We start from the raw sequence: 10,163 nt of genomic DNA, 5'->3' as shown, positions 1-10,163 counted from the left end.
CTTCTCCCCTTCCCTGGACAGAATGTGGTGTGTCACTGTAAGCTCAGGGGCAGAAACAAGCGGAGCTGAAGCCCAGACCCCTTTCAGAATCTTCTTGCAGGGTTCAGAAGCCGACAGACACTGGCTCCTTGGTGTGTGTGGGCTCCCTGGAGCAGTAGCTCATCTTTCCTGTGTCTGTGCAAGAGACCCTCGGGCATCTCCCGCTGCTAGCTGCCTGACCCCTTAGCTTTCTGCCACCAGCCATGAGCTCTCTAGTTGGTTGTGTCCTGTTTCCATTTGCCAGTTCATTATACCCTTTGACATAGGGGCTCTTCATCGAGAACTAAGACTGGACCTCCAGGGTCTTTGAACAGGCCTTTCAGATTGCATGTGTGTGTGCCTGCAGAGGTTCTGTGATCAGATGACGTGAAGCAGGTGGGGTGCTGCATCTGCGTGATGGTCGGGGCAGCTTGTCTCCTCTGGGCCTGTGGGCGACCCATGGCTTGCTGAACGAGGTGAACAATTGGCTGATTGCTTCCTTCGGGATTGATGAAACCCATAATGCCCGCGGATTCCCTCAGTGGGACCGGCTGTCGCTCTGAGGACCAGAGCTGTGTGCCCCCGCTGCTGGAAAGGAAGATGACTGCCATTGACCCCGCCCCATGTGGAGCCCCGAGGGTTACATGGCATTGCAGAGCAAAGGCTACTCGCTGACCCACCTGAAATCCAGCGACAATTTGGCCATGGACGTGCATGTCAAGTGAGGCGACACTTGGTCCTGCTGCCCTGCAGCTGAAGGAGGAATCTCGGTCCTCAGTAAGATGGGCTCTGGGAGGAGGCCCTGTCCCGGGAGACACTGCCCTCAGGGAAGGGGCACCTTGGGAGGGACCGGTGTGCTCTGGGGAAGGAGCGTGAGAGGAAGATGGCTGGGTGCTTTCACGTGAGAGGCTCTGATGGTGACTGAAGGCCCAGGAGGAATCCTGGGGTCAGAGGCAAATCCCACAGAACCTTGGGGCAGGGCCACAGGGTGGGGTTGAGTGCATGTGTTATGGCTCCTTCCTGTGAAAGTAAGGCGAGCTGGCAGAGGGGAGCACCTGCCTGGCCCAGGACACATGGCCTGTCCAAGAGGCGGCTGAGGACGAGGACCAAAAGACTGACCCCGTGCTGGCCAGTGTAGCCCCGGCCACCTCAGAGGACCAGGGCTCAGTCGGTGCCAGCTCAGACCATGAGGCCAGCCGTCCCGAGGGGCACAACAACACAGATGGGGCCCCAGAGGCCAGACCCTCCAGGGAGGCCAGCCACACACTCCTAACCAAGAGGAATAACTGGATCTTCATTGATGAGGAGCAAGGCTTTGGGGGCCGGGGTCCAGCCCGGGGCCATGGCCATGGGTTCTGAGAGTTCACCTTCTGTTGGCAGCCCACTGGTAGTAGCCTGTGGGGCGGGGGCGTCCTCGGGGCACAGGCGCTCTACAACGGCAGCCAGAGGAGTGGCCGGGGCCGGGGTCTGCAGGAGTTTGGCCCACCAGATTAATTCCCCCGGGCCAAGCCCCGGCGGAGGATGGCCAGCGAGACCCACAGTGAGGACTCTGAGTAGGAGGAGCTTCCAAGCAGCAACAGCAGCGAGGCGCCGAGCCTGGGGATGAGAGTGAGCTCCCAGAGTAGGAGGAGGCCACGGGAAGGAAGGGCGACTTCAGGGAGTCCTGGTGGTCTGGCAGGATGCACCCCCATAACAGCCCTGCAGTGTCCCAGTTTTAAAGATGGGAAGTTGAGGCCCAGAGAGGTTGAGTGATATGTCCAGGGTTACACAGCTGGTTAGGAGTGGAGCTGGGCCTCAGGTGTGTCTGTCGCTGAGGCCTGTTTTCTTCACTCTTTCCTGTTTGGTTTGAGATAACAGCGCATTACAGGGTTGTGAGAAGAGTGTCGAAATCCTCCCTGGGTTTCCTAGACCCTGGTGACAGTGAATAGGCTGAGGCCCAAGCCAGCTAAGGGCCTGGCCTTTTGAGTTGACTCAGTGCTTCGATTTCAGGTGTCTGTAGGGTTAGGTTATTCTTAGCTTGCAGTAAATGGAACCGTTGCCCTTCCTTGTGAATCTTGGTTCAGACACCAACATTGAAAATTGTGGATCCAGCCCTGGGGAGGAGAGTGAGGTGGGCTCTGGTGGGCGAAGGCTTCACTGAGGTCCTGACCAAGAAGCAGCGCTGCCTGCTGGAGGAGGAGAGGAGAAAGAAGGAGCAAGCAGTGCAGGTATGGGGCGTGATGCAAGGGGGCTGGGACGCAGAGACCTGCGGAGTCGGAGTGTTGAGATTTTGGCCCGGGCTGGGAGAGGAAGAATGACATGCTTGTAAGCAGGCAGTGCCTCCCAGGGCCCACTCTCCCTGTGCTCCGTGGGGTAGATGGTGTGATTTCCATGCTCTCAGAGGATGACTGGTCCTTGTTGACACCAGCTGAAATGAAGTGAGCAGGACATAGACCTCTGTCAGCTCCTGAAGTCCAGCCTCCTCCTATTGTAGTCTCAGATCGCAGCCCACTGGGCACTTCCAGGGGTGGTTTGGTTGGCATTGCCGTTCCCGCGTGGTCAAGGTTTTAACTGATGGTTCGTGAATTCTCTGGAGCGGTTTCTGGGTGTGGTTTTGGAGCCCAGAGGCGTCTTTCTGGGGGGAGCTAATTTTTCCCGTCTGCCATCGAGGCTGGACCCCATCACCCTCTTCTCCGTAGGTTCCTGTCAAAGGCCGAAGTCTTTCCTCTTGAATTCCTCTCGGTTTGCGAAGAAGCAGAACAACCTGTGTCTGGAGCAGGGCGACGGGCCTGTGCCCAGCAGCAGCCTGGGCACCGAGATCTGTGAGAGCAGCAGTCAGGGTAGGAGCTTGTGTTCGGATCCCAAGGCTCGGGCCGCCTCCCAGGCTTGCAGTCCTTCTCAGGGTAGGATTCTGCCTTGGGGCCGTGAGCATAGACACAGCATTGCCTGTTTCCTGGCTTCCTCTGCCGAGTCTGGGGTTAATGCCATCTGAGCACCACGTGCCGCTGCAGCCTCTGAACAGATGTACGTTTCCCTGCCTGAAGTGTGGTGGCGAGCAGAGCATTCTGCATCCAGTGACAGGAAAGAGTGGTCCCACCCCTCCTGGCTGAGGTCGCTCAGGAGTTGACTTGACTCTCACCCACATCAGCAATCCTCTCTTCTTACCTTGAGAGCGAGCAGCAGACGAATATTTGGGAGAACAGGAGTCGAGAGCTTTCCTGTCTGTGCTGTGTGCCCTTTCCTTGCCAGAAGGAAGGTTCTGTCGGCCCCTCCCCAAATGTCGTCTTAGACTTGAAACCAGACTAGGGTGGCCCTTAGTTTGTAGAAAATCTCTGTTTCCCTGAAGTTAAAGGAATGTCTTATCCAGTGGTATTTTTCTGGTAATCTTTCATTTTAAAATACGAAACCATGTTAATTGAGCAGATTCTTCTTGAGTTCCTGCTTTGGGCAAGGCCCTGCAGGGAAGGCAGCGGGAACTTGGTGAAATCACCCATTGCTAGCTCTTTTATTCAAAGCAGCTGAGACTTCCAGAGTGAGTGACAACCCCGGAGCCACATGACAGACACCCTGGGTTCTGAGCCTGGTTCTCTTAGTTTTACCACGTGGCCTGTCTTCATGTTTCTGATTAAAACCTTGACTCTAAACATTTCAATGTAATATTGGGAAATAGTCAACTCTGATTGAAAGTACAGTAGTCTTTCAGTATATTTTGGGTGCAGTCAGTTTGGTTTTGTGAGAGTGGTGGGTGTCACAGTGTAAATGTCCAAAAATACGTACCTGCCAGCGTGGTCAAGCAGAATGGACCAACTAGGGAGTTACCCTTGGCTATCAAGGATTTCCCTCCTGGATTGCGCAGTGTCTCGTGGTTGCTCAGACCAGGGGTGTGTGGATGGCTTCAGAAGGGCCCTGGATCTTGGAAAAGAGCTCAGGAGATTTTCTGCACACACACACAGGGTCTGTGACTTTTGTTGGATTCTCAAGAATGCTTGGGCTAACAACAGTTGAGTAATAATCAGCTTGACTCGTTCAAAGACTTGTAGGGAGGTGCCAATTTGTAGAAATAAATAGTTGGCTTATGTGAGAAAAGCTTTACCGCAGCAGAGGTAGTGATACAGAATTCTAATCCCTGTGAGTGAGAAGTTGCTGGCATGTTTACCTGGAGCTCTTTGTTCATGAAATCACGGGAAGCTCGTTTATGGAAATGTTTCTGGGGATGTTGGGGAGTCGAACGAAGGTGTCAGACTGAGGAGGGAGGTGGTTTGGAGACTTGAGTTTGTGTGAGCTGCCCGTGGCCGTGTTTCTGGCTTGGTTGTTCCTCTTTGATGTCCCGACTCTGTCTTTCTCCTAGCAGCCCTCCCCCTTCAGGCCTCTGCTAGTGACTCCTGGACCAAAGCTGCCACTGCCTTCACCAGCACCAAGCCTGCCTCTGCTGAGGTGAGTGGCCCCCAGGCACCAAGCATGTGCTTACCATCAAGGGCCGTCCCAGTGGCCCGCCCATGCTCTCCCTGGCCAGGCAGTGAGCCTGGCTCATCGTTGGTCACCAGTCTTGCTTTCAGCTCTGCAGGAGGTGCCTGTGTGGGAGGGAGAAAGAGGGGATGGCCAGGGAGCACCCACCCTGGGTCCTTGGTGTCTGGCCATGCTCAGAGTGCAGGGGTCCATGTGTACCTGGGATCATGGGCTCGGGCCAGGAGACATGTCATGCCTCAGGTCTCGCTCTGCAGGACTCAGGTGCTGACTGGCCATGTGTCCTGCACAGCAGGGCTTTAAGAGCAGCCAGGGAGACAGTGGTGTTGACCTGAGCTCAAAGTCCCAGAGTCCTTAGCGACCTCCTCGCAGCGCAGCTCCCCATGTGGCACCCTGAAGCCTGAGGATGCAAGTGGGCCTGGCCTGGTGCCCAAGGCCAATAGCCACAAGGAGCAAACTCAAAAGCAGTCAGAGCCAAAGGTCATCTGGAGCCCGGCTCTCCGGGGCCAGGCTTGGCAGAACGGCCGGTGTCTTTTTTCTTCTTTTCTGGCTCCCAGTTCCTTGGAAGCTAGAGGTCAGGGTCACTCCAGGCTGTGTGTCTCAGCCTCTTTGCTCTTCCATCAAGGATTCAGAACAAGGCTCAGGACAGAGCACGGAGCACAGACTGGGACCCATCGGAAGTGAGCGCTCTCTGCAAAACAGAAGGGGCTCCGAGGGGGCCGAACGGCTGCCAGGCGCTGTGGTTCCCCATTCATGGGGTGGAGATTCACGGGGACTCTGTGCTGCCAGTGACACCCATTGAATTTGGAGCCAACCCGAAGGTGAGGCTTGAAGTGTTTCTTCTCCACATCTCCCCAACCCCTGTTTTTGGTGCTTGGAGAGGAAGGAGGGGCCTTTCCTGGAGGAGTGGGCTGGTAGGTGCTGGCAACACTCCAAGGGATGTCGTGGGGTGGCATCCTGGTTGCAGAGCTGCTATGGGCTGGTCCCGTCTCCCTGCCAATGCCAGGCAAGTTCTCAGACCAAGCAGGAAGCCAGGCAGGGAAGGGGATGGCTGCCTTGCTTGGGGGCTTTTCGGAAACAGCTGGCCGTTTTGTTCACATGGTGAATACTGCTTACTTATTTACTTTTAAGTCTTTATTTATGTGGCTGTGCTAGGTCTTAGTTGCGTCACATGGAGTCTTTGGTCTTCGTTGCGGCATATGGGATCTAATTCCCTGAGCAGGGATCGAACCCGGGCCCCCTGCAGCGGGATCCCGGAGTCTTTGCCCCTGGACCACCGGGGAGGTCCCATACTGGGTTTTTTGAGTTGCTGAGGCGATGGGTCTCCTTCACGTGTGTCTCTGCCAGAAGGCGAGCCAGGGTGATTTCGGTGGGCCTTGTTCCCTTTTTTTTACAGGACTCTGATTTCAGCTTGCAGCCCGGCTCTGCCTCTGGTCCCGCAGGGATTCCAGTTGTCAAACCTCAGGACACATTGGCCATGCTTCTCCTGCCCAGCTGTGTGGTCCCTGTGCCAGCAGGCCCCGGGGAAGAGAGCCTCGTCAGTGTGGCTCTCGGGTTGGAAGGGTTGGTTTGTGTCTTGGTGCCGTTTCTAGCTAGTTGAACGCCCGTGGCAAGTTGTTCCCCGCTCTGGTTTTGTGAGCTTAAAATGGAGTGGTGTAACCCCTAAGGTCTGTTGTATTTGGCACTTTGTGATTCAAAACTTCCCGGGTTCCGCAGTCACACACGTTTGAGAATGCTGTGCTAATTTAAGTCAACAAGTGTCCTTACTCTGCGATTATTCAGAAACCCCATGACATGCAGGTGGGCGCTGGACACTGCAGGAAGGGGGTCTAGCACTGTATTTCTGAGCATGTTTCCAGGGCCTGTTTTTCGCAGTCTGGGGGAAGGGGCTGAGACAGGAACTGGGACCTCCATGCCATGCAGTGGGGCCTGCGTGCTGGCCACCAGCTGTGCTTCTGTTGCTGAAACACGGCAGCCCTGCTGGAAGGCTGGGTCTGGGCAGGAGAGGGTGTGGTTCCCCTCTTTGCAGGTGTCCCACTGTGTCCTTCCCTCCAGGCCGGGCTCACCCCCAGCATCCCCATCCTGCAGCGTGACCACCACATCCAGAGAGCCATCAGCCCCTCCCACATGTCCTTCCCCACCGCTGACTTCACTCTGAAGGTAACTTGGGGCCTGGCTTGTGAGTGGGCAAGAGCAAGCAGACCCCACCCCAGCACACCCCCTCCTTCCACCCCTGGACTTAGCTTTGTGCCACCGCTGCCTTCTGGCCCGTAACTTCAATCTCCCCCCACCTCCTTGCATCCAAAGATGGAGTCTGTGCACAAGGCTTGGGAAAACTCGCCCAGCTAGCCGGAGCAGAGCTCGCCAGGAGGCGCCAGCTCAGGCCCGCAGCCCCCACCCTCCAGGGGGGCCTCCCGCGGGATCAGCTTTAGCTCCTTCAGTGGAGTCTCCAAGCCCTCTGTGCCCGTGGCCTCAGTCACACTTTCTGCAGCCCTTCCAGGTACCTCTCCCCTGGTCCAGCTCACGGATCCTTCTCCGTTCCCTCGAGGGAAACATGGGTTTGTAGCCCTGAGGCCCCCCTGCCTTGACCTAAGGAGCATGTTCCTGCCTGGGGGCCATGGGTTCCTGTGTGCTCTGGTCTCTGGCACTTGCTGCTCTCAGCGTCCGACCCTGGGGGGCGACATGACTCTGTGACCTCTGCAGGGCTCTCTCACCTCCTGCAGAGAGGTCCCATCAGAGATTCTGTCGCATGAGCAGCTGTCTGAACGTTGCCCCCTCCTCTGTGAAATAGCAGGGTCGTGATGGCCCAGTGCGGGGTCACCATGCCCATGAGATGAGCTCACATCCAGGGAGGGTTTTGTATCAACTGAGCCTCAATAAGCAGGAGCCAGTTTTACCCCAATGGTCACTGTCCTCATCACGGTGTCAGTGCCCAAAGGAGCCCGTGGGGACTCAAGGGGCCCAGCTGCCAGCGTCTCAGTGGTCCGGTCGCAACAGATCCTTCTGACTCTCCACTGTGGACTCAATAGCAGGGAGATGAAGAGGACCGTGACTGAGAGACCTTGGCAGCCTCCTTTATGACCGAGCCCTTCCTGGGTGTGCGGGGTGGTGGGTGAGAGGGGAAGGCTGGCTGCAGCGGCCCCTCTCCCCAGGCCCTGGGCTGCACAGGAACCCAGGGCCACCTCTGCCACGTTGCCTCCCCCCACCACTTTGCAGGACCTTCTGGGACAGTCAGACTTGATCCTGTTCCCCTGCCTCGAATTGTGTTTCCAGGCAGCCACCTGCCACCTCTCTACCTGGATGGCCATGTGTTTGCGAGTCAGCCCCGGCTGGTTCCTCAGCAGCAGAGTTACCAACAGGTAATGCCAGCGAGACAGGTGACCCAGGGATAGAGGGGAGGGTGCAGCACAGGGCGTGATTGGCTGCTTCATGTACCCGTTCCTGGCCTGTCTCATGTTTTGAACCCCTCACATTACTGCCGTGTACCTGGCACGTTATGGCAGCCAGTCAGTGTTTCCCGAGTGAGCGTGTGAGAGCCGAGGAGGAGGGACGGAGCTGAGTGCTCTGGACGGCTTAGCTTTCCTTTCTTGACGCTCTCCCTCCTGCACCCTAGCCAGGGGATTCACTGAAACGGAATTCTCTTTGGTGATCAGGTATCCTTCTGATGAAGAGAAGAAAGGCCTAGACTCCCAGGCATGGATGCGTTAGAAAGCGGTAGTTGTATAAATGAGCAGGTGTCTGTGTTCATGCACAGTGGGCACAATTCTGTGCTGGCAGGGGCCGCGTGTGGAGGGAGTCTCCCTCCTGAAGCTGGTGCTGGGCCTTCCACGGGGCTCCTGTGCCCGCCAACCCCTGTTCCTGCAGAGCCCAGGGTGAAGCACTGCCCCAGGGGCAGAGGATATGGCCCATCCCGACCTTTTCAGAGCATATTCTTAAACATTATGTCTTTTGGCTCTGCAAGGTCTCATAACTGGGCCATACCACCTGTATTCTTCTGTCCGTGGTGTTATCCATCCACGGCTCCGTTTCTGGACCCGCCTCTGTTGGGGGTGGAGCTCAGGCTCGTTCATGCAGCTGTGCAGGGTCCAGTGTAGGGATGCTTGTAGTGCTGGTTTGGGGTTGCTTCCTGCCGGTTCTCTGCTCTCTCCTGAGAAGGAAGGAAGTGCAGGCAGGGTGTGTTGAGTTCGCTCTATGGGTGGTGTTGGATGCCCCAGGAAGAAAGACCGGGGTGGAGGTGAAGGGGTACTGGTGATGGGCTGTGAGAAACAGCTTGCAGGGCAGCATGGTGACCCACCTGCCTCCCCGTCTGCAGGCTGCCACTGCCCAGCAGATCCCAATTTTCCTTCCCACGTCTCTCTCTCTCTCTCTTTTTTCCATTTATTTGTATTAGTTGGAGGCTAATTACTTTACAATATTGTAGTGGTTTTTGCCATACATTGACATGAACCAGCCATGGATTTACATGAGTTCCCCATCCTGAACCCCCCTCCCACCTCCCTCCCCATCCCATCCCTCTGGGTCATCCCAGTGCACCAGCCCCGAGCACTTGTCTCATGCATCCAACCTGGACTGGAGATCTGTTTCACACTTGATAACATACATGTTTTGATGCCGTTCTCTCAGATCATCCGACCGTCGCCTTCTCCCATAGAGTCCAAAAGTCTGTTCTATACATCTGTGTCTCTTTTTCTGTCTTGCATATAGGGTTATCGTTACCATCTTTCTAAATTCCATATATATGCGTTAGTGCACTGTATTGGTGTTTATCTTTCTGACTTACTTCCCTCTGAATAATGGGCTCCAGTTTTATCCATCTCATGAGAACTGATTCAAATGTATTCTTTTTAATGGCTGAGTAGCATTCCACTGTGTATTATGTACTACAGCTTCCTTATCCATTCGTCTGCTGATGGGCATCTAGGTTGCTCCCATGTCCTGGCTGTTATAAACAGTGCTGCGATGAACATTGAGGTACACGTGTCCCTTTCAGATCTGGATTCCTCGGTGTGTATGCCCAGCAGTTGAATTGCTGGGTCATATGGCAGTTCTGTTTCCAGTGTTTTTTTTTTTTAAGGAATCTCCACACTGTTCTCCATAGTAGCTGTACTAGTCTGCATTCTCACCAACAGTGTAAGAAGGTTCCCTTTTCTCCACACCCTCTCCAGCATTTATTGCTTGTAGACTCTTGGATAGCAGTCATTCTGACTGGCGTGTAACGGTACTTCACTGAGGTTTTGATTTGCATTTCTCTGATAATGAGTGACGTCTCTTAAAGCTCAAGCCCAGCTGGGACTGAGGGGCGGGCCGCATGTCTCCCAGTCTCAGGAGATCTTCAGCTCCTTACAGCCCTTCAGGTGAGATGCCTGGGTTTGAGGGGGCTTTGCGGCTTGCCCCCAGGGGTTCCAGCCTTCACAGGCTGTGGGGCTATTCCCTTGTCCACCTGTTGCTGTGAGCATGTCCACGGGGGATGCGGGTTGGGGTAGAGAGTGAACTGTGGTGTGTTAGAGACCAGGGGCCCAGCCTTGTCTTTTGTCCCCGTGTCCTCCTGCCTCCCTTCCTGCTCTCCCCCATTGCTGCCCTTGGCCCGCTCTCTCAGTGTGTCTGTCCCATGCTTTTGGCATCACACAGGTTTTCCTGTGCCTCATACAGCCTGTATGTCTGCTTAACCAGTGAGGTTCAAACTGGGGTCCCTAGACTAGCAG

General features: G+C 55.6%; 1 non-coding gene across 1 annotated transcript; it reads left to right on the top strand.

Moving 5' to 3' along the window:
* Window positions 1–7,435: 7,435 nt before the first annotated feature.
* LOC133053315 (small nucleolar RNA SNORD62) lies at window positions 7,436–7,521 on the top strand. The gene has a single exon (XR_009692233.1). It is a non-coding gene; the product is annotated as a small nucleolar RNA SNORD62 (small nucleolar RNA).
* The last annotated feature ends 2,642 nt before the right edge of the window (window positions 7,522–10,163 follow it).

This window comes from Dama dama, chromosome X, assembly GCF_033118175.1.
Source record: "Dama dama isolate Ldn47 chromosome X, ASM3311817v1, whole genome shotgun sequence".
Classification (NCBI taxonomy): Eukaryota; Metazoa; Chordata; class Mammalia; order Artiodactyla; family Cervidae; genus Dama; species Dama dama.
The sequence above is the reverse complement of the archived record's forward strand: the minus strand, read 5'-3'. Positions and strand labels throughout refer to the sequence as shown.